Source organism: Lathamus discolor, chromosome 3, assembly GCF_037157495.1.
Source record: "Lathamus discolor isolate bLatDis1 chromosome 3, bLatDis1.hap1, whole genome shotgun sequence".
Classification (NCBI taxonomy): Eukaryota; Metazoa; Chordata; class Aves; order Psittaciformes; family Psittacidae; genus Lathamus; species Lathamus discolor.
Window position 1 is genome coordinate 107,661,909 of NC_088886.1, and position 23,951 is coordinate 107,685,859.

General features: G+C 43.9%; 1 long non-coding RNA gene across 1 annotated transcript in view; it reads left to right on the forward strand.

Annotated features, from left to right (window-relative positions):
• Positions 1-4,645: 4,645 nt before the first annotated feature.
• LOC136010237 (uncharacterized) overlaps positions 4,646-23,951 on the forward strand; it is a 180,358-nt gene continuing 161,052 nt past the window's right edge. The window contains exons 1-2 of the long non-coding RNA XR_010610801.1: positions 4,646-4,837; positions 5,158-5,305. This is a non-coding gene — a long non-coding RNA (uncharacterized LOC136010237). The remainder of the gene's footprint in view (positions 4,838-5,157; positions 5,306-23,951) is intronic.

Consider the following 23,951-nt stretch of genomic DNA (forward strand, 5'->3'; position numbering starts at 1 on the left):
GGAAAGCGCCACTTTTAGTGCTCCATTATGTTAGCTTTGTCTAAATGAAAGTAGCTCCCAGGATATAGAAATAAAACAGAATAGACAACCAATTAAAGAAGGGAGTGGGGGAGAGAACCAGGCTGAAGAGGAGGAATGCATTTGCAGGGAACTGGGAGTTTTTCCCTCAAGAAAAGTGCATTGAAATAAAAGAAGTTAAAAAAAAAAGAAGTGCGTTTGCTGTTGTGAAGCATACCAGTGTCGTGGGCTAGTAATAGAAATCATTGATTTATTCAGACTAAAATAGAGCCCGAGAACTGCAGAAGGGCTCCTTTAACCTCATTGATGTTATCCTTAAATCTCAGTGACGTCTCTCCCTATGGGGGCTACTGCCTGTATTCCGTGTGACTCTTGATAAAAAGGAAAACTGAGTTAGATTTCTGCTTTTAAGTAGCTCTATCATCTGGTACAGAAAATACCAAGCTGCTGCATTTCATTTGGGTCCAAAGACTGTTTCGGTCCACTTTTCTCTGGGACATCAGTGGGAGCTTTCCTCTTGGAGTATGTTTAGAAAAGACCCTCTGGCTCCCCTAGTAGAGTTCAGTGCCATTTCCAGTTGCACACTGCCCCCTGATTACAGAGTACTGCTAAATATCCTGAGAGTTTGTAGGTAGATACAATGGTCTGCAGCACCCTTCTACACCAGCTGCTTCTCTGGCTGATGCGAGGTGCTGCTTAGGGATGTACCCAGCAGGGACGGCGGCATTTGGCATTAGGACACACTGCCGATTTAATCTCTGCCTTCCTCCTTCCTCCCATGAGAATGTTGCAGTGTGTCAGATCAGGAGAAATGAGCCTTTGGGTTTCCCCCATGGGGACCCTGGGTGAACACGGTGGGAGTGAACAGAGGATGCGGATTAGTGAACTGCTGCGCCCGGTGCTGGCAGCCGGGTCTGGGTTCCCACTCCTGGTTTTGGTGGTACCTTCTCAAGTGCCACTGATGCCCTCCATAGGCCACAGTCGGCTTTGCATGAAATGGTCCTCTCCGAGCTGGTCCTTTTAGTTACATTTCTTCAGTGCCTCTTGACAACTGTCCTCTTTGTGGAGAGTATCCTGAATTCTGGCTCTATTTTGGTACCGTGACCCTCAACTCAACTGGTTCCAGAGTTTCTAGTGACCCTCATGAAACTCTTTGCTTCAGGGTGTTTTAGTTTTTGCCTGCCTTTCCTTTAGCAGAAGCTAAACCCACTACCAACAGGCAGTGCTTAATTCTACCATTGGCACTTTTTTTCCCAAAACATGTGACAGTAATTCTGGTTTGTGCACCACCATCTATCTTAAGCAGAACAAATACCCCATGTAGCTTCCTCACACATGGAGAATGACAGGGGGTTTGGCACGTAGCATCTGTTGCATTTTCCCTGGCTGCAGATCTCTGTCACAGTGGGAGGCCCTGGAGCCTCCCAGGTCCCTTTGTACTTTCCGGCAGCTCTGTGACTCTGCTCTTACTTGAGGTATCAGTATCACACCAGCATGGGAAGATAAACCCCGGGATGGTTCTGGATGAAGACCTGCAAAATTCATGGCAGAGATGCCTACTCCCCGTGGGGCTTTTAGCTTTTGACCTGCAATTATTTTAATTAATAATAATTTTAAGGCATTGTTCATCATCAAAGGCTGATCAGACTTGATTTTTGTCCCACGCTGGGATCATCTGTTGGTGATGATTGCTTTCTGTTGTTTTTTTCTGATGTAGACAGCATCAGTTGGGCTCTGCACACTTTAGAAGCCTTTGGAAAATGCTGTGTATTTGTGTTTCAGCTGTGCAATATCTTTAATTGCCAAGTGAGGTATCCCAAAATCAGTGTTCCAGTTACCTGGGAAGGGAGTGACAACACCTGCCATTGCTGTGCATGGCATCTGGGTTAAAGTGGAGATTTGGTTAAATAATGCAAAACTTGGGGCTGTCAATTGTGAGAGGAGCAGAGCTCCCAGGATTCTAGAGATGGTCCGTGTCTTGTGCCAGAGGCAGGTCAGGATGGGGGGAGCGGTTGTGCTGAAACCCCCCTGAATTTCTCTCCCTTGCCTGGAGATCTACAACTATTTTCTTTGGCAGTAGCAGCTGAGATACTGCCGACAATAAAGCGAGCAGCTCTGCCCCAATAAAATGCTAGAGACAGTGCATTAAACCCTACCAAGGCAGTTTTACTACTGCATATCTCTTGGCTTTATAAATGTATATTAGAGAAGCCATTTTATACATTAATGGGATTATTTCACAAGACACAGAGAAGCAACAGAGCCCTTTTATCACTGGAGTTGTGGTAAATAGTCTTAGAACTAATTGTTAATTACTGATAATAATCAGGAGCACTTTCCCAAGGGAAGCTGTTACGCACGCTTATTGCAATGTCTCACGGACAGATATTGATGTGCCTTCTTGAAAAACGTGGGTTTCAGGCTATCAGTCGATGATTCCCTCAGCTGCATGGTTGTAACAGATGTGTATTTTTAAATGAAAATTTGTGAGGGTTATGCTACCCTGCAAAATGACACAACTGAAAAAAGAGTCCCTCTGGAAGATAAAGGCGTGCATACAGGAAATACAGTTCCTACAGGAAGAAAGGCTGCTGGCTTTGAAGGCAAAATCAATGGGAATGAACCCCCAGACTCTTCTGTGCAACCCCATGAGATGTCAGGCAATGAGGGGATAATGGTGAGAGAGGGGGACATGATTGGCAGCTAGGATATGGGAGGTCTTAGTTTTTACCTCTGGTTGAGCCTGCATCCCCTCACCCCTGTAGTTAAAGCTCCTTAATCACAGTTTCCTCAACAAATTGGCCCTCCAAAGTAGGTTAGAAATGAGTTTATAACCAGCAGCCCTGCCAGGGTCAAAAGAGAGAGGGTGTTAAGCACCAGCTGCGCTCTGCAACTCTGCTCTTGCCCCCAAGGGCAGTGGTAATGATCTTTGCCAGCAGTGAGCACAGCAGCCTGGCCGTGCAGAGCGACTTCAACAAGAAACCTTGCTGGAGTGCCTTGAGAGCATCGTGTTAACCTGCTGAATTATGGAAAAAGGAGGAAAATGCTCGGGGGTGTGTGGGTTTGTTCCCCCCCCCATGCCCCTATTTATTTGGTAGTGTAATAGTCACTGGAAGTTGAAATAACAGGACTGATTATTTTCTTTCTTTACAGCAGCCTGGTCTGGGTTACGGCCACTTTTGGAGCACTTTTGGAATAATGTTACTTCTTGTTTGTGACAGCTCATTCAGGGAGTTCCTCTGGATTTTACCCTCTGGCAGATGGTTTGCATTCTGTGTTAGGAAAAGCATATTTCACAAAATAATTACTTTTGTAGCTCTTTGCACGTTCTCAGTTGAAGATGCTGCCCTAAAGCCAGTGCAACATCTGTGCATGGATGTTAAGGGCTCGAGCATGCAGCTCTTGCCTGGCCATCCTGGAGGATGCAATATGCTGTAGGTTTGCACCACCAAAGGCCAAATATGGCTACAAGAGAGCTCCTGATAAATGACAAAGGTTGAAAGACAGAGTGAGGCTGGGGGGTGCTTTCTGCCTTTTCCCCCTTTACTGGAGACCCACTCTCCATCCCCTGCAACTGATGGGCTCACAGGGAGCTTCCCACCCCTACCACTACTTGGGGCAAAGGCATTTTTCTCCCCAAGGCCTACATACAAGCAGAGGTAAGGTGGCAAGAAGATCCCATCCTCATCTCCTCTGTGCTGGGCAGCCTGAGCTTTGAGCCAGTTCACCTACAGGTACATAGAGCTTAAAATAAAGCTGCTCAAGGGTTTTTTTTTTTTAATCGCTTCCAATGAATTCAGACTCTGGATACAAAACTTCCTGCTCTCACCACCAAGCAAGTGCCAGGAAGGTTTCTGTGGCTGCTCATCCCTAGCTCATGTCTCCTCACATTGGCACAAGGCTGCCGAAACACCTGACTGTGGAAGGAAAGTGGCTTATATTTTAAGGAGATCCAAAAGGTTGTAAAAGGAAGAAAAATAGTAATGCAATTGCAGGCCTTCTGGCTGCTTCACAGGACATAGGATCATTAAGAAAGGTGCAAAGTAAAACAACCGTTTGTGAGGAAAAAAAGACTGTTCAAAGTCATTCTCATTTTCTTTCTTTCTCTGATCCTCTTTTTCCCTCCCACCACTTCTTCCAGATTGCTCTTGAAATAGCCATAGCACCTCTTTGTTATTCAATAGAGGAGAGGCAAAGACACTCCAGAGCATTCTGCTGTGTTGATGCCATGAAACATGGTCCTGATGACAGGAGAGCCTTTTCCTGCTCTATGCGCACAAATGCACTGATGTCTGGGATTATCCTGGCAGCAGCTGAATAACCTGTTAGACCATAACTACCTTCATAGAGCATACAATGCCAACTGCTCTCCCAGCTAGGACTGGGACGCAGCTCCTTTTGGGCTGAGTGAACTGCATTAGGGTGATTCAGCTGATTTTGGCAGAAATATTGGCTACAGCTGCTTCAGTCCTACCCAGCAAGCAGGAGCAATGCCCCTCCTTTAAAAGCCCCCGAGCCCACAGCTAGGCAGGTATGCCAGTTTGGCTCTTTAGTATTTATTAGTCTATTGGGTAGAAGTTGCTGGAAGTTTGTTTTTTAAAAAAATGGAATAACTTCTTTTTTTTTTTTTTTCTTTTATGCCTTACATTGGTTTACTGAGCGTGCCCTTTTGCTGGTCAGCCATCCTCTCCGACCAAATCTTATGTAGAGGACATGTAGTGGAGTGTTTAAATTCATCAGGAAAGCAGCTCCATGAGGCACAAATTGCAGTACTCAAATAAGAAAGTGCCCTATGACAGATGTGTGCTTTCTGGCAAAGGTGAGATCTTCCCATATCCTGTTCATCTCCCCTTCACACCCCATCTGCTTCATCGAAGTCTTCCTTGTGTTTGTTTTTGTTGCAAAACAGGCAAACACAAAAGAGAAGCTATAAAGCAAAATAACTCTTTTTCTATCTTGTGCTATTTGTTTTTCATCTTATGACAAATACAACTTTCTGTTGGCTTTTCTAGATGGAAACATCAGGCTGGTTAATTCGTACAAGGTGGTGAGCTTTGGGGTTTATTTTATATTATATTATATTATATTTTTATGTCAGTATTTAGGGGGGGATTTCTCTTTCTCTTTAAAATTCACCAGGAGGAAGTCTGTGAAGATTGGGTGGTGCATGCTGGAAAAGCTGATGTCGGTCCTCGTGTATGAAATGCATATCCTTGCTCTGCTTCTTGGAGGAGGGAAGCTGAAGGAGCTGCTGTCGCCTTGAGACTTCAGTTCGTGACTAAAGCGAGTAAGTGATCAGTAGGGCTGGGAATTGCGGGGAAAAGCGTGCGTTTTCTGGTGGAAAGTTGAGGGAGCTGCTTCAGCTGTGCCAGTGCTCGCAGCAGGATTTCCAAGTTGGTGTCAGCGACAGAAACTCTGGAGGGAGCTGTAGTGCAGTGTGTTAGCGCAGCCTCGCCCCCTTTTAGCCAAAACTGAGCTTTAAAGAGGTGGTGTTGGTGTTGGACATTTGAAAGTGCATTTATTTTTGAGAGATACGAAAGGAATTTGGTTTGGTTACCTCTGTTTTCATAAGCTGAAAACGTAGTTACTTAAGTGTTTGCAAGCATTATTCACCTGTACCTTTGCTGGTCAAATTTGAGTGGTTTTCATCAGTGTTATGGGGTTCTGTGCTGGTTATCCCCTTCCTCTGCAATAGAGGAACAAAGGTGGATAAAACTGCAAAATATAGACATCAGGTGTGGATTTAAAAAACCAAAACAACCAAGTAATTTTCACGGCTTTTGAGTGTTTTTGCTCTTTTCTGAGATGGTGGTTACAGAAGGGGATGGGTAAACGGAGACATAAAACCCCTGTGCTTAAAACCAAAACTGACAAAAGAGAGCACTTGGCTGTGCAATGTTTATAAACTACAGACAGGGCCTTTTTTGTTGGCAAAAGACTGCTGGGAAGCAAAGCTGTCCAACCTCAAAGGTAGGGTTTGAAACGTTAAGGAAAAGCCTTATCAGAGGCTGACCTGGAGTTTGTGTGGTTTTCCTCACCTGTGGGGGTTATCCTTGCCCTGGAGGCTGCTGAGCCATGATCTCAGCTGCTATTTCAGGTGTAGTGCGAGGACAGCCTGATCAGCAGCTCCTGTTTTGTGTTGGTTTTGGGAGCTCTGTTTCTTCCAAGGTGTTCTGTCTGCTCAGTAAGGCTTTTATTTCCTCATGAGTGAGGGAATAATTTAGGTAGCTCCTCATGCTTGAGAGCGTGTGAGGAACTGGACTGTGCTTAGGAGTCCCGGTTCAAGTCAGAAGTGCCTCGTGGTTAGAAACGTGTTATTCATTCTGGTGAAGCTGCGCTCGATTTCACCGAAGGCCTTTTCAGTAAAAACTATTACTTTATTCTGAAGGAAAATCCCCGTTTGAGGAAGGTGTTTGCAGCTGGAGAAGCAGTGAAGCCGGCGGGAGGCTGGCGGGCACTACCGAGCTCTTGCTGTGCCGCAGGCTCCCCCCGGCCCGGCTGAACGGCCACTCGCGGCTCTGTAGCGCTGTTTGCCCCAGCCCAAACGCAGGCTGCGCTGCCGGCTTTTGTTTGGCTTTGCTTTCAAACCAGGGCACAGCGATCGCGTCCGGGCTCCCTGTCCAGCCACTGCCGCCCCGCCCGGCCGCGGGCGCCACCCGGTGGCCCGTCTCGACCTCACAGCCCCTGCCCCGGGCAGGGGCTGACACCGGTGGGAGTGACCCGGTCACAGTAGGGTGAGGGCTCAATTCCTCGTGTTGATCTGCAGGCAAAGTACAGGCATAGCCTTTGTCACCTCCTTCCTGACTGTCATCTGTCGCTGGAGACTAAGGAAGGTCAAGCACAGGTAAAATTAGGGTTCGGACTGTGAGAGAGCTGCTGCCCTCATGGCCTTTCATCCTGGAACAGTATCAGGTGAGACAGCATCTTGCAGAAGGAAAGATTTCCAAATATTGGTGGGTACCGCAGCGACTAAGAAATGGTGCTTCAGGTCTGTACCGAGATCGGGCAAGAAAAGCCTATACCCTTTGTTCTTAAAAATCGTAAGTCTATTTTAGTGTCATCTCAAATATAGTTTTGAGTTCTTTTTTTTCGGTTAGAAATAAGTGCTTCTGCAGCGTATCAGTTTAATGATAATAAGCAGTGGTGTAGCGCTAGATGTCAGTAGTGCTTCACCAGTTTCTGTGTCAGACCTTACAGGCTTTATTTGCTGCTGGCTTTTGGCATACGATGCCCTCCCCTTGTTCCATGTTTTCCAGAATAAACACATAGAAATATGCTGTCCTTCAAAAATACATTTTCTCTTTGCTGTCCTTGGTGAAAAACCATCTTAGGTCACAAACTTACAAAAAGGACATGTTTTCTGACATTTCAGTAGGTCATGCATAGGCTTTTTTGCTCTTAGTGGTTGATCTATAAAAGTTGCATCTGGGTTTGTAACTCGGCAAATATCCTTGCTATGTTGTTCCTCCAGCAGGTGTCAGGGAGGAATTCACCCACTCTGACATCTGCTGGAGGAACAGCACAGCAACGAACAAACAATCCAGGAGGTTCCTGAAAAGACTGGTGGTAACTTTCTGACATAGGTAATGTAGGAGCCAACAAAGAAAGATGTGCTGCTGGACATTATACTAACAAACAAGGAAGGACTGGCTCGGGGTATGAGGAGAAGAGGCAGCCTGGGCTACACTGACTGTGAGGTAGTGGAGTTCAGCATCATCCAAGGAGGAAGCAGGGCAATAAGTAAGATGTCAACCCTGGACTTCAGGAAAGCTAACTTTGGCCTCTTCAGGGGCCTTCCTGGAAGAATCCCATGGGAACAGGCCCTAGAAAGAAGAGAGGTCCAAGAGAGCTGGTTAATATTCAGGGATCACTTCTTTTCAGGCTCAAGAACACTGCATCCCCATGGGTAAGAAATGAATCAAAGGGGGAGGGAGACCTACATAGATGAACAGGGAACTCCTGTCAAAAGCCAGACACAAGCAGAAGATGTACAGAAAGTGGAATTTAGGACAAGCTGCTTGAATGAATATAAGGATGTTGTCAGAGTATGCCGAAATGTAATGAGGAAAGTCAAGGCCCATTTGGAATGATATCTGGCCAAGGCTTTCAAGGACAAAGACTTCTTCAGATACATCAGTAATAAGAGGAAAACTATGGAAAATGTGGGCCCACTACTGAATGGAGCAGGCACCCTGGTGATAGAGGACACAGAGAAAGCAGAGATACTGAATGCCTTCTTTGCTTCAGTCTTCAATGCCAAGGCCAGTCCCCAGTAATCCCTGACCCAAGAGACAAGGGATAAGGTCTGGAGAAAGGAAGTATTTTCTTTGGTTGAGGAGGATGGGTTAGAGAATATTTAGACGAACCTGACTTCCTCAAGTCCATGGGACCTGACTGAGGCACCACAAGTGCTGAGGGAGCTGATGGGCATCACTGCTAGGCCACTCTCAATCATCTTTGAAAGGTCATGGCAATCAGGAGAGGTGTCTGAGGACTGGAATCAAGCAAATATAACCTGAGCCTTCAAAAAGGGCAACAGCGAGGACCCTGGGAACTACAGGACAGACAGCCTCACCTCTGGCCCTCCTGGAAAGGTGATGGAACAACTCATCCTTGAGGTCATCTCTAAGCATGTGGAAAACAAGAAGGTGATCAGGAGTAGTCAGCATAGATTCACCAAAGGGAAATCATGCTTACCTAACGAACCTAATTGCCTTCTACAATGGGATGACTGGCTGGATAGATGAGGCAGTGAATATCGTTTATGTGGATTTCAGCAAGGCTTTCGGCACTGTCTTATATGACATCCTTGTAGGGAAGCTCAGGGAGTGTGGGCTGGATGAGTGGACAATGGTGAGATGGAATGAGAACAGGCTGAATGGCAGGTCTCAGAGGGTTGTGGCCAGTGGTGCAGAGTCTAGTTGGAAACCTGTAACTAGTGGTGTCCCAAGGGTCAATACTGGGTCTGGTCTTGTTTAACAGCAGCCTTGGACACAACTCCAGGGAAAGCTGTCCTGCACAAGGAACTTCTTATTTTAACAGTGTTAGTAAATCAAGAAGAAAATAAGTTCTATGTAAGGGACTGTTGCATTTTAAAGAAATGTTATCACTGTATATTCCCCAGCTGTGCAGTGTAGGTATGCATATCTTGCCTACACTCCTTACACTGTCAGTTTAAAGATAGAAGAAGACAAGAGCTGTAATATTTGCTTTTGTGGCATCTCTGTGCCTTCCTTTTGGGAGCTGTGTTTTTATGATCAGCTACAGCTGTCACACCAAGTCAGCTAGCCTGGAGAGTAAGTTGCCTTCTAGTGAAATATGTGTGATCAAAATATGACCTTTTAATCCATTCTTTTTCTGAGATTTCTTTTTAAGATGGTGTTTCTGGGTACTAGGCTTGCTTTGGTCTTCCGACTTTGCAGGCTTATTTCTTTGTGCTTGTTTTGGGTTGGCACTGTTATATTCATTGTAGGGTAAGACCTGTGGAAAACCGCTAGGATGTTTGTGGTATTGTGGGAGAGCATAGTGTTCTCCACTGCAGTCTCAGGTTAAAGAGTAATTAATCCAGGGCTGGGTGTTTCTCCGTCATGAAGCAGCTTAAGGCATCCTCGGGAAATATTTCCTTAAGAACAGAAATAATTCATGTGAACATGAGGTAAGATGTCTGCAGAAGCCCCTCAGCAACAGATTGACTTTTTCAGCAACTTTAGTGCATAAAATATTTTATCGGTACTTGGTCACTAGGGTATGAGACAGTTTCTGTGGACAAAATTCAGATGTTCCAATTGCTCCAAGGCAAAGTAAGTAAAACCTAACAGAAATTACTTTTCTTAATTATTTACTTTTAGGCTATTGGTTCATGAGTGGCTACATCAAGTAGTGTTATAAAAATGTGTTCATCCGGTATTGTTTTGCAGGAGATGGTTTTACACTGAATTGTGCAAGCATGGGGCTTCCCTCTGCTTTGCAGGCAACTCTCAGAGAACTAAAGCAAAGATGAAGAATGCAGATGTGTGTCTAGAAAGTAAAAGTGACAGGCAGGGAAACCACAAGAAAACTTCTTGCATAGGGAAGCTTGGAAAGGCTGTGTTATGTGGTAGGAGGAATCCAAAGGAAGTTAACAGGGTAGAGAGGACAGGCTTTTAAAAATATTCCTGCCCTCTCTATTGAGCAGAGGAGTGAAAGACTGTGATATGTGTGCACTTGGGAGTATACTATCCCCCTCCTTTTTGGCTGGGATCTCTGAGTGGTGTGGTGGTAGCTCCTCAGACTGTCCCATCTGATTCCCATCAGAGCTGTCGCTGTTGAGGGACTTACACAAAATTATGTTGTAAACCACCAAAATCTTGCCGCTGCTTGCTTGCGCTGAAGTTGTACAGCAGCTCTGCTGGGCTTTACACCAGTCAGTAGCAAAAGGGGGACTCTGTGGCTCTGTCTGGTCTAAGTTACAGGCCCAGGTTTGTGTCTCTTGGAAAAGACAGCTGAGTGGGCTGCTTGTAGCTGGTGTTGCTTGTAAGACCAACAAACCCTGTGATCTAGAAGATAAGCTTTTAGCTTCATTCTCCATGCTGAACTCTGATACAAAGTCAGTCTGTCTCTCATGGGGCAAGCAAGGCAACCTGTGATGTTGTTGGATGCAGTTCTCATGAACCTGGACGCTTGTGCTTATAGGAGTGTACAGGTAGACATACTGCTCATGCAGATAATATGAGGAGTATTTTTTTTTGTAGCGGAGAAGAGCTGAGAAACAAACTACTAAGTATAAATTGTGTAAAGTAGCTGGAACAAACTAGTAATAAAATTACAATAGATGAAATATGAGGCCTGTTGCCCATTAGATAGGTCTATGTGGCACAGATGCGTGTGACAGAATGCATATGTATGTTTCTATGTGTTGTATGCACAATCTATTGCAACTTATATAGGTGTAGGTAGGAGGGACAGCTGTTATCCAGTCACTCAATTTGAGAACAGCTGTGGCCATCAGTCTGCAAAATGTTCAGGTTTACAGCAGGGGAGGCAATAGCTGGAGTGGTGTATTCTGTTACTGCCTAGCAGCAAAGGTGGGCACTCTTAATCACTACATGAGGAGAAATGCATTGTCACTTTGAAAGACGGCCGTATTTAATTGATGAGAACACTTGTTCAGTCTTACTGCCCACCTGACAGGGAACATTGCTGTCCAACCCTTGCAAACTACAGTCAAAGACTAATCAAAACTAAAGAAAAAGGTTAGAAAAGCCTGTACAAATGTGAATCTGTGCAAAGGAGTGTCCTCTTGAGTATCTCACTGTTTTCAGTATAAACTGGCATTGCTTTGTAAGGTTCCCTCATGAAAAAAAACCTGTGTGTATTATGTGGCTCTGTTTGGTGGGTGGCATCAGCTGAACTGAGTTTTGCAGCTAAAGGTCAGGGAAATAATTCTTTAAAGAACTGTGCAAACTCTGTAGATACTCTGTGTGCACAGACTTTCTTGAAAACAGGTACAATTTGCTCTTCCTTTGTGATTATTTCCAGTACTAGGAATTGGGTCAGGTGTTACTGTTAAGCAGAGGCTTCCCAGCTTTACTTTTCTTCTATGGAAATAAAGATAGACAAAGGTGACTGGCTCTATTCTCTCCCAAGAATGAATAGTAGCACTTCTAGTTAAGAGCAGTAGAAAGCGTTGTGAAATGATAATATGGGACATACTGGTGTTAAAAGCTTGAGAAGACAGATAAGCACTGCAGGTATGAAGGAGTTATCATATACTTGAACTGTACAAACACCTTTGTAATTAGTCATGGAAAATTATATCTTACAGTAAGATACTGTTAGCTGTATGGATTGCCAGCATGAGTATCTGGTTGTGTGACGCTAACTAAGTAGATTCTATAAATGTAGCTATGTATGTAAGGATTTAATGTACCTTAAAGTGATTTCAGTAAAATTATTCATTTATTCTTCTCACTTTATTCTCAATGTATCCCCATATGTTGGTAGCAGACCTGAGTTGAAACAGCTGGACAGATGAATTTTTAGAACAAAAATGAAGGTAGAGATGCTGTACGATTTCTTAAATTGTTCCCTGAAAGCTGAGCTTCATCCTGTCCTCCAAAATAGGATTATGACTCTTAAAGGATGAAATGCTCTCATTTCAAATCTCTTAATGAATTGTGATTAATTCTAGTTATTTTTTCCTCAACTTGTGTTTGTCAGAAAAATAACTAGCTAATACAAGAACTTTTTCAGATCCATGATGGTAAAGCTTAACCCTGCGATGTGCAGGTCTGGACACTGTGAACTCATATTCTAGACAGGTGCAGTCAGTAGGACCGAGGTCTTGCTGATGTTGGCATGTGTTGAGATCCCATCTCACCTGTTGGCATGGCAGATTATTTACCACTGCTAATTTGTGGGTTTTTTTTTTTGTCATATTGGTGTAATGAGATATGTTGTGGTGATGAATGGTGGTCAAGAATGAAATAGAAGAAAGCTTGTTAAGAAACCCTTGTGTTAGTTCAGGAATCACAAACGAGTCTGGCTCCAGATTTGTGTATCTTTTATAAGAAGATTGGGCTGGTGAAGTTAAATATTACCTGGGTGTGTTTAGGCATGCTCTGGCACTGCAGGCAGTGATTTTCAACGTCATTCCCAGGGCCCCCTGGCATTTCTGGGCACAGCTCCCTTGCCTGTACCCTATTCCTCCTGATGTGTTATACATCCGCTTGTCCTCTCCTTGTACAGTTTCTGGTGGGCTTTCTTTCTGGTGGGCTTTCCTATAGTCACACCAGAAGTAAGAGCAGGTCCTCAAGTAATAAGACCTTCCCCTACCTCTGCTTGGGACAGTTTTCAAGAAGGGCCATTAAAAAAGCTCCATCATCCCTTCTGCTTGCATCTTTCATCAGACTGTGGTGGTGAATTGTCCAGTGGTGGTACTCACCACCACATCAGGAGGTGGCGAATTTTTCAGTGACCTCCTGTATGCGTTTTCAGAGACGGGTTTCCAATGGTGTCCCAGAAATTAACCCACTTGCATACATAACCTGCCCCAGAAGGCTCTAGTGAACCCCAAAAGGCAGGAGGTAGTTTCACACCAAGAGGTAAATAGTTGTCTGGTCAGATTTAGAGCTGCTGAAAGACTAAGCATGGTATCAGCACAGACCATAGTGTGTGCTTCTTCCCAAGCTGGGAGGAGCTCTGGGGGTAAAAAGCTAAGAGTTTCAGGCTCCTTCTCCCATTACTGGTGTTGGGTAGGACTGTTTGCAAATACTGGTTCTCAAATCCATAGAAATTAATAAAGTATCTGAAACCTCCCATTAGCCTTCAAGTAGTATTTACAAATTTTATTGTGAATATTCATTTTATTAACTTGGTCATAAAGTATTCCAATATTCAATGTGGAATTTAATAAACTGCAGTGTTAAAGTAAAATTGCTGGAATAGAAACAAAGTAGATGCAAGTCTTCCTGAAGGAGGATGATCTAGCAGTAGCGGGAGAGACAAGAGGTCACTGTCCTCGCAGGAAGAAATGGGGTGGATTGGGGAGGAGGAGATTTTTTTGTACTGTGAGATTTGTGCTTGTTTTGAAGTGAAGGGTAGGAAGAAGTTAGTGATATACAAATTGTGGAAGAATGGACTATAGAAACAAATAAGTAAATTCCCTCAGTAGGAAACGTGCAGTCCAGGGGGACTTTTGATTCACAAGGCAAAGGAGTGCTGTGCTGATAAGGGCACTTGTGCATGACTCGAGAGAGATGGCTTTGTCTCTGGTTTTGCTGTTGACCTTGCACCTCTGTATTTTTTGCTCTTTTCATCCTCTGCCTTGTATATTTAGACTGTGTTTCTTTGTATTGTGGCCAGCCTGCTGAAGAGTGTGCATTCATGCAAGACCTTGGCCAGGGACTGTGGACACTTTTGTCATAGAAATAAATAGTCTTTAGAATGCACAGGGCAGCTGTAGAGGATAAGATGGAGGTGACACTCTTTGGTGCTATTTTTGATAAGCTGGCAGCAGTGTCCTGCATATAAAGAATTTCTGTTTTTTGTTTTTGAAAAGCAGCCTGCTGCCCTGCTATGCAGCAGGGGAATCAAGGGCAGCAGCAGTAGTAGGGGTTTGGAAGACACTTGATTGTGTGGTATCCAGCAAAAGAATGCTAACCAGCCAGAGTGTTCCTACAGCCAGGGCTAATCAGGTATTAGCCAGAATTGCTATGGGGCTCGGATAATAGGGGAGTTTAATAGTTACTAAACTCGGCTGTGCTGCAGAATCCTGCATATGAATGCAGGTATAGAAAAGCATCACAAAAGATGCTGTTTTTAACAGTTTTATATCTTCTCATTGCTAGATATGAGTGAAGATGTGAGCCTCTGTTAGATTCTAGTCTACCTCTCCATAGTGATGTACTGACATAACTAAACCTGGAGACTTTTGTATTGCAGATAAAACTAGCTACCTTATCAGAAGTGGTTTTTGAAAAGAAAAGTTTTAGAAGGTAGCTTGTTGCAATTTAAAAGCAGAAGATACTTGTGTGTAAGGAACCAAGCAAGCTTATGTGCTGTTGAGGAAAGAAAATTGAAATCGGAGCTCTTTGAAACAGAGATTAACTTGAAAAGAATGCTTTTTTTTCAGAACAAGAACAGGGGAGAACAAGACTAGCCTAGTGCTGGCATCTCCTGCAGGCAGACGTATGTTCTTGTCCTGGTCGTGAAGTGGTCCAAATGGAGCTTCCTTACCTGGGACCAGCGCATGCAGAGGATGTGGCTTTAGCAAGGGCCGTGTGACTTGGACATGTCAGTGATTCCCCAGCCTCTGAAATTCGTATTATACCAAGATGCAAGTGGTATTGTCTTGCCTCCAGCTTGGAGGAGAGAAAATGGAAAATGGAGAAATGGGAAAACTAATGCAACTTCTTGTCCTATGACAGAAGATGCTCACCCAGCAGCTAGCTGTCATCTGCTGTTTGTTATCAGCTCTTTCCTGCTTTGGGAGCCTGAGATTTAAAAGTCATTTTACTGCTAGGGTCTTTCTGTGCAGCAGAACAGGATCTCCATAAAGCATAGAGCAGCTTTTCTGACAGCTACTGTAGGAAATATCACTAGGAAATGTAGCCTGAGGGTGTGAGTACTCTGGGAGGTTTTTTTGTAACTGTTATTTGCAGAATAAAGCTACTAATTTTGGCTCTTAATTCTGTTCATATTCATTAGGCAGATTTTGTGCCTTGAAATGTGTGCTGTTGAGAAGGGTAAGAAAGGTCAGCGGGGACAACCTGAGAAGACTGAAAAAAAGGTAAAACTGGTAAAGTGGAGCAGAGAAGTAGTGAAGAGGGGGTGGAGCTGCCTCCGGTTTTCAAGCTGGGAAGTGGTCAGGCTGGAAAGTGAGGAACAGCTGAGAAATGAGTGTCAGCAGTGAAGTTGCTGAGGATGGCAGTAAGGAAATCCCACTGTGAAGACCCTGACAAAGGGTGTGCGGGGGATGACAGTGGGTGGAAATGTAACCCTGCCCGAGAGGACGGGTTAAGAAGAAGTGTTTGAAGCTCTGTGAGCAGAAGACAAGCTTTTTTCCCTACCACTTTTGCAATTGCTGCTTGTGCAGATTTTTTTCATTTCCAGCTGTCCATGAGTGGGTCTGACAGATGTGAAAGGACTGTGCTGGAGCTGTCAGGGCACCTGGGGTTGATTGGTAGAAAACTGCAGCTCTGTGTTAGCCTTTGCAGGCTTTACCTACAGATATTGAGTCTGTCTGCATGGCAGAGCATGTTAAGGATAGCCCACACCCTTTTGTGGGCTTGCTTTTATCCTGTTGTCCTTCAGTCTTTTTTAATCCACAGGTAAATGTAGGCAGCAATCTGTAAGAAAACTATAACCTGAAGCAACAAAACTATTTTAAGATTTGTGTCTTGAACTTCTCAGCAATGGTATGTCTTCACTGCCTCAATCAAACTGGTTTTCATTTTAGTGGTAGGCGCTTGGGTTTTTAAGCCATTATTGCAAAAGATGGAAGTCACTGTTACCGTTCTACAGAGCCCTGGAGACAGTGAGTTCTACAGACCCCGGGAAAGTGAATCCCTTTTAGAGAGGAATAAATGCAAAGGGTTTAACAACAGCAGTCACTTTTGTCCTTGGAATTGTGTCCAAAAGCAAGTTGTTTGCTCTACACACTGGTAGGTGTGTTGTTTTTTGTTCACTGTATTCTTCTGTGTCTCTGCCGCTCCTGCTGCCTTTGCCAATCCTATTGATTTGGTGGGTGAGCCATTGCCATCATCTGCTTCAAATTCAGTGGAATTGTTTTGCAGCAGCAAGAGGATAGGAGAGGTGCTTTCCTTTACTTACTGCAAAAACAACCAAAAAAAGCTGCTCTTGAGCCTATTCTGATAATCCTCTGGGTCCCTCTCTGCAGGAGGAAGTGTTTGGGATTAGCTGGGTTAAGTATACTCTCTTTTGAGTGCTGGCTGTTTTCACATATAACTGCTCTTAAGCAAAAGTTGTCACTAACAGCCTCTGCAAGGTTAAGGATTGGCAGCCAAAGCCACGTGTCCCTGGAGATGTCTTTGGCTGGCACAGGAGAGTGTGGCCTTGTAATATCCACTATAGCTCCACCCTGTATCCATTTATTGCAACACTGCTAACAGGAAATAATATCTTTCACCATTTTAATGATAACAAGTAAGCATTCTGTCTTTGGAGGGGAAAAATATAACCTAAGCCTTGAAGGGCTCCCTAGAAGATTTTTTTTTGATCCAAAGAATATGAAATCCTGACCTGGCATGTATTAGACACAGGATGTTGTGAAAGGATAAAGAGGTTTCAGAGGTAAAACTTGGTGACTGCTAAGAAGTGGTGACCTCAAAGCATATTTGCACCGAGCATTCAGCAGGTAGCTTCACAGAGTTATCTAGAATCATAGAATAGTTAGGGTTGGAAAGGACCTCAAGATCATCTAGTTCCAACCCCCCTGCCATAGGCAGGGACACCTCACACTAAACCATCCCACACAAGGCTTCATCCAACCTGGCCTTGAATACCTCCAGGGATGGAGCACTCACAACCTCCCTGGGCAACCCATTCCAGTGCCTCACCACCCTCACAGGAAAGAATTTCCTCCTTATATCCAATCTAAACTTCTCCTGTTTAAGTTTTAACCCGTTACCCCTTGTCCTGTCACTACAGTCCCTGAGGAAGAGTCCCTCCCCAGCATCCCTATAGGCCCCCTTCAGGTACTGGAAGGCTGCTATGAGGTCTCCACGGAGACTTCTCTTCTCCAGGCTGAACAGCCCCAACTTTCTCAGCCTGTCTTCATATGGGAGGTGCTCCAGTCCCCTGATCATCCTCGTGGCCCTCCTCTGGACTTGTTCCAGCAGTTCCATGTCCTTTTTATGTTGAGGACACCAGAACTGCACACAATACTCCAGGTGAGGTCTCACAAGAGCAGAGTAGAGGGGCAGGATCACCTCCTTCGACCTGCTGGTCACGCTCCTTTTGATGCAGCCCAGGATACGGTTGGCTTTCTGGGCTGCGAGCGCACACTGCCAGCTCATGTTCATTTTCTCATCGACCAGCACCTCCAAGTCCTTCTCCGCAGGGCCGCTCTGAATCTCTTCTTATAAACTGAAAGGTGTTAATCAGACTGTGACAGTCTAAAATATGTTGATCAGAAGTTCCTGTCTTACTTCAGTAAAGTTTTTAACAACCCGCCATGCTGGTAAACTAGAGATGTAGTTCCCTGGGTTATCAAAGCCAGTTAAATTGGTGTTCTAACTCTTTCCAAGTGAGGCATTACACATAGTCCCTGTCACTTTTGCTAGTAATGTTGGATCCTGTTTGTACATAAAGCACAAAGAGATGATTCACTCCAAAATTATGGAGTGGCCCTTTAGAGAGAAGCAAAATTGGTGTTCCCTCTAACCAGTTTATTATAAATCTGAGTCTCGCAGCTGCAGTAGCAAAGTACTCCAAGCTCTTCCTGAACAGCGTTGTGTTAGCTGTGTGTCTTGATGGAAGATGTTATATCGCATCTGAGTCCCAGCGCTGGGGATAGTTATTCAGTTTGTGTGATTGCCTGAATGAATCTCAATCTGCTTCCAAAACTATGAGCAAAATAGTCTTCCCTTTGACACGGGTCTGTGCCTGCTAGTGAAGATGATAGCAGTCAGAGCTGGGTTTTTTTTCTGTGGTGAGTTAAAGCTTTTTTCGTATATGTGGAGGTAGCTGACTGAGGCTGTTTCCTCTGAAGGTGCATGTATACTTCAGATGTTTTTGTGTTTTACCAAGATCTGTATTGCCCTAGGAGCTGCTTAGGTACAGAAAATCCCTAAACTCCGCAGGTAAATCCTTGTGATTTTTCAGTGATTTATAGCTGCTGGATATAGAAAATATTGGAACATCTCTTCCACAAATTGCCCCCGCAAAACTAATTGTGGAAAACACTGTTGGGATGCAAAAGGGATGGTGAATATGTGTTTCAGAACAGCACCTCAGGGCTGCATCATCTACTACCCTTACTAGATAGAAAGGATGACTAGGTGACAGACTCGTCTTATGCCCTTACATGAGAAGGGAGGATTTTACAGATCAGTTTTCCTTCTCTGGATACCGCAGTCCAGATTAACTCCTTCTCAGCCCCTTCTGTACTATGCATGGGTGCACTTAATCTGATTACTTTTTTGGGGCTTTGGGCATCTCTGGGTGCTTCAGCCCCCTGAGCTACTGTGATCCTGTGAATAACAGCTCCAAGTTTTCCCTTATGCTGAAGAAAAAGAAGTGTCTACAACCTGGTGTGCTCAGCCTTTGCCTGTCTCTGGCGACTTGTTGGCTTTGAAGGTTTAGTATCCTTGGAGTCAGTGTGGGTCTGATCTTTGGTGTCATTTGATTCTTAACATGGGCAGTAATGGATGTGAAGTGGCAGTTTTTATGGCTGTTGTGGCTTTAGGTGTTAAAGGAATATTGCTTGTTGTGAGAAAAGGGATTACAAGCTGGTACCTTGCAGACAATCTTATATTGTTCCTTAAACCTTGGATACACAATATAGCTGCTTTTGGAGTGTATTTCTTCTGGGTATATGTGCTAGTGGTGACCGTATCTTAGTACATCCCTCGTGTTAGCTAAAGAAAAATTGAAGTCAGAGAAACTGTATTTGCTGCTTTCACAGAACTTCTTGCTGAAAGAAGAATTACTATAGTGAAGTGTTTAAAGTTAGGAATCAGTCCAGTATTTGGTTAGTTACGAGAAGCCAGATAACTTTGTAAGGAAAAATGCTGCTGTAATATCTTGAATAAGATAATCTTGAGTACAGATCCTCTCACAGCCTGGGAGGGAGTTGCTAGAGCTACCTGAATTAAAAAAAAGAAAGAAGAAAAGCTATCGGAATGTCAATGAAATTGGGACAACATTTTTCTGGAAGTTCCGTTTCTGATGGTAGGATTTATCAATGCAGTTCCGTAAGCAACAGATGCATCTCCTCTTATTTAGTGCTCGAGGGGATTTTATTCCTCATACCATGGTTATATTTGAGCACTTTCCACTTTTTTTTTTTACATTAGTGTTCCATTATTTATACATGTCCTAAAGTCTCACTGAGTTTGGGTGGAAGCTGGGGAGTCTCCCTCCAATATGTTGAGCCTGGGAGTAAGTGAAGAAACTATCACTGCTTGCAGCACGGGATACACTTCATACCAGAAGGCATATTTTTTTATAGTAATGGAAGGATTCGTGGTTCTGTGTAGATGTAGGTAACCTCAGAATAACTTCTGTCAGCAGAATCTGCCTTCAGTTGTTCTTTGCCTCACGAAGAACCACAAAGAAATCCAAGTGCTTAGGAAAAACAGGGTTGTTAAAGACCTTTTCTGCTATTTTGTTGCTAGGAAGCTGGGCCGTGCCAGGGTAAGTGCAGGGCTTGAAGTGCACTACTGTAAATGGCCATCCCTCCAGACTGACCACCGAGGGTATTTTTTGAAGAAATCAATTAGATGTCAGTGGGAGGACTTTGGAGACAAAACCATATGTTTGTTTCCCTTTTTCTCCTCTGCCCTGTAGTAATGAGCAGGCGGTGCTATTAAGATGGAAAGAGAATTTTGTTTTTATCTTATGTTGGTAAAGCAAAACAAGCAAAAAACCCCAAACCACTTTGAAAGGTACAAGTCCAAGTTAGTTACTTGGAGATACTGATATTCATGCTGATATCACTTCAAGAGGTATCTATCTTAATTGCTCATCTGTCAACTAAGCCTTGCCTCACTGTGGAAATTCTAAGGGAAATGAAAGGATCTTCATTAACCTTTCATTGGGTGATGCTATAGCACAGCGCGCACTTTTAAGAGCCATGTGCCAGCTCTGTGTTTTGTCAGCTGAGGACTAAGGTTGAATGAGTTGGTAGCCAACATGCTCCTGCCACATCACCTCCTGAGAAATTACTTTCATTTCTCTAAGAAGAAGCTACAGCAACCTCCTTGTGAAGGGGAGAGGCTTTTATTCACAGCTGTGCTTTGCAGCTGGGCAAGCCACCACAGTGGCACTGAAGGAGCAGCTTAGAGCTCAGAGTTGGCAAGGATCTTGTGATGCATCTGCCTATGGAAGAGACCTCAAAGAAAACAGTTTTCACATCATCTTTCAGGGAAGATCTCTAATCTCTCAGTCAGGTGGTATTTCTGCTTTGTTGTGTGTCTACACTCAAAAATCACAGGAAACTTTAGATCTAAATGCTGTGTGTCATCACAGTGCAACGAATTGTGGTGATAAAGCGTGTTTTGAAGCAGTCTGTGAATTGCCTGTTACCAGTGCAAGGGGGACCCAGTATGAACTTGCTGTTAAGTGCAGACTTCTACTTTTGGCACAACCACATTTTCAGATATTCTGGTGGGATTGTGGCTGACACTCGGTGTTTGTGCCAAAGACTAAGCTTTAAAAGAACGTTGTCCTGTAACAGCAAGATTTTACCCTGTTATTGTGCCGGTAGAATGTATCAGGGGTATTGCTATGCTCAAGTACTCCATTTTAATGTGAGAAGATCGAAGTGCTCCACCTGCAAACTATAGGTGGAAAACTGATACAGCGTAGCTTCTGTGCGTGCCTTAGAAACTTTTAGGTACTTTGGGGGGGGGGGGGGGGAGAAGAATTTTCTTCTTCTATTATGGTTGTGCTAACACCCAAGATTTGTGTTTCTGGAGTACTGACAGTCCTTCAACATTTCTTGCCTGTTCCAGGCTGTAACAAAAAGCATCTGATTTCCTAAGGTTGCAAGGCTAGTAACTGTGGGCTTTTTTTTTTCTTGCTTTCTGAAGTTCTTTTTTGCTATTCACTTTTTGAGTAGCTATGTTGGCTTGCTTCACCTTCTGAAAATAGGGAGTGTGTGTCCTCTGCAGGTGCATGCCCACCGAAGACTCAGACATGCTTTAAAATTGGCCAAAACAGAAATTACATTGGAAGGGTTAGTTAAAGCTCCTGCAAGTAGGGGAGCTGCTTGGTAAGTACCAAGTAGGCTTTTCTGTGAGCTAAACCAGATTGTCCGAAAGTTGTGGCCTTTGGAATGAAGCCCCTGCATGTCACAGTTTGCTCTTTTAAGGTAGCATAAGGATCAAAATGCATGCATAGCAACTGGAAGAAGGGGGTTAGGTGCTTTTGATTGGTGCAGTAGGACTTTGGCACTCCTGCAGTTTCGTGTTTGTGGCTATGGTGCTTCTGAATGCATTTGAGGTGCATCCTCCCTGATGCATGCTATTGTCTTTGTCAGGGTAACATGAGTGCACTTCTCCAGTGCAGTAGTTTGGTGCAGGCAGCTAATGGAGTGTTCTGCATGTTTGTATATTAGAAAAACACCCCGGAAAGGCCATTACTGAGCCAAAGGTTTGCCTTTGCTTCATGCTGCTTAGAAGATACTGATATATGTGCCATGAACACTTATGTCCTCATCACACCTTGCCTGAAATATGCACAGCCTAGTTATCAATCTATTGAAACACTAGCTCCTGCTTATCTGCCTTAAAACAAGCAAAACCATCCTTCCTACCACACAGGTAGTGAATATATAAATGCCAATCAGCATTGAGCTATCTGGGTCCAGATTTCATTTTCCACCAGTGCTGTATGTATGTAAACCATGTGAAACTGTAATATTAAACCAGCTGTCTATACTTGGCAGCATTTATTGTAACAAAATAAAATGGCAGAAGTGTCTCTCAGATCAGGTCTTTAAAGCAGAGATGACTCTATAGATGAGGCTTTAAAAAAGGCTCTAAAGTTCCTGACAAACCCGTATTTCTTTTTGTGTGCCACTTTGCTCTGTTTCATAGAATCTGTGGTCTAGAAATCTACTTTTTTTTTCCCCTAAAATAGCTTGTACCCTTGCACTTGATGCATTCAAGTGCATGTCATTTGGTAATGTCACAGCAGACTTGTATAACCAATGAGCAATACTGCCTTTTGTTAGACTTCTCTGCAGTGCCATGCCTATACCCAGTTGCACTTCATTTCACTGATCATTAGCTTTTGCTTAGTTTAACTCTCATAAATTCAGTAATTCATTTGATGGGTTAAAAAAACAAAGGAAAAGGATCAAAGAGCCAAATGTTTTATGGAGGCTGGAACAGGAATCATTGACTATTTTCTCTGTTATTGGTGTATAATCTAACATTGAGGAATAAATATTTATGTGATGCTGAAGAAGCAGGACTGAGAGATTTCATTTGTAGGATGACCAGTTGTCAGCAAGTCCTGCTGGAGATTACCTCTTAAGTTTGGGATCCTGTGCTTACAGCAGACCTGGTGTTAGAAGCTATTTCTCCTGCTGAAGTGACAAAATATAAAATTTGGGGCTGAAGCACTGTTATGCATCACAAATTGCTGGATTTTTATTTTCAGTGACTGTACTTTCATTAAGGTTATTTAGGTGTTTATTTGTGTGATTATGGCTTTGCAGGTGGAAATGTCAGAGTCCTACCTCCTTCTTGTGGTAACTGTAGAAGAAGGGGTCTCATATGCGAGGTGCTGTAGATTCATCCTCATCTGGGCTTTATACATATGCGCATGAGGATTCTCAGCCCCTCTCTTACCTGATTCTCCATATTTCCACTTGCACAACACTTCATAAGCATGCAGGCTATCAAAAATGCCACTTCCATGTGTAGACAATTTGATACTTCCATCCCCACTGTTTATCCTGGTATTTGCATATCGTGGCTGAATTGACCAAACAGTTCTGGGTAGAAAAAAGCCTTTGTAATGGGATTAAGTTGCCTTGGTTGCAGCACCTGAAGGCTTTTCTGCTCCTTATTGAAAACCCCCGTTTGCAGACTTCTCACTTCCCTGACACTCTTTTGGTGGATGAGCCCTAAAAGTCCATCCTTGGCATGCTGATGCACATGGCATGTGGATGTGTGCACACATGCTCCTGCATGCATGCGAAGCTCTGCTGAATGAGAAGTACTCATGGACCCAAATCTCAGAAAAACCGCGCTCCATTTTCTTTGTGTGGCGTTTCATTTTATTGCCCATAGTCAAGTCGGGCATGTTGCTGGAGCTCTGGCTTGCTGTGATTGTCTTTTGTAGGTTCTGCTCAGGACTTTGGGGAGCTCTATGTACCCAGGAGCATGCAGCCATGTCCCCTAACTGAGGTGATGTGCAGAAAAATTAACTAGTCTGCGAAGGGTTTATGGTGATAGGGACAGCCATTTTGACATTGCAAATATGAGAAATCGAGAGGCTCTTCGCTAAAGATTTGCCTTGCATCCAATGGCTTCCATACATCTGTCTTAATGCAAGAAGGCTGCACAGAGGTGTTGTGTTGACAGACCTTTGGTAATACCTGTTCTCATTTTGTTACCTTTTATGAGAGCTTGTGAAAGCCAGTAAGAGAAAGTATGATCTTCCTGGAAGTAAAAATTCCTGCTGAACACTAATGTTTTTGTGATTGGTGTGAAAGAAAGGGCTCCATTAAACAATGCGAAATGTCAACTGAAAATCCT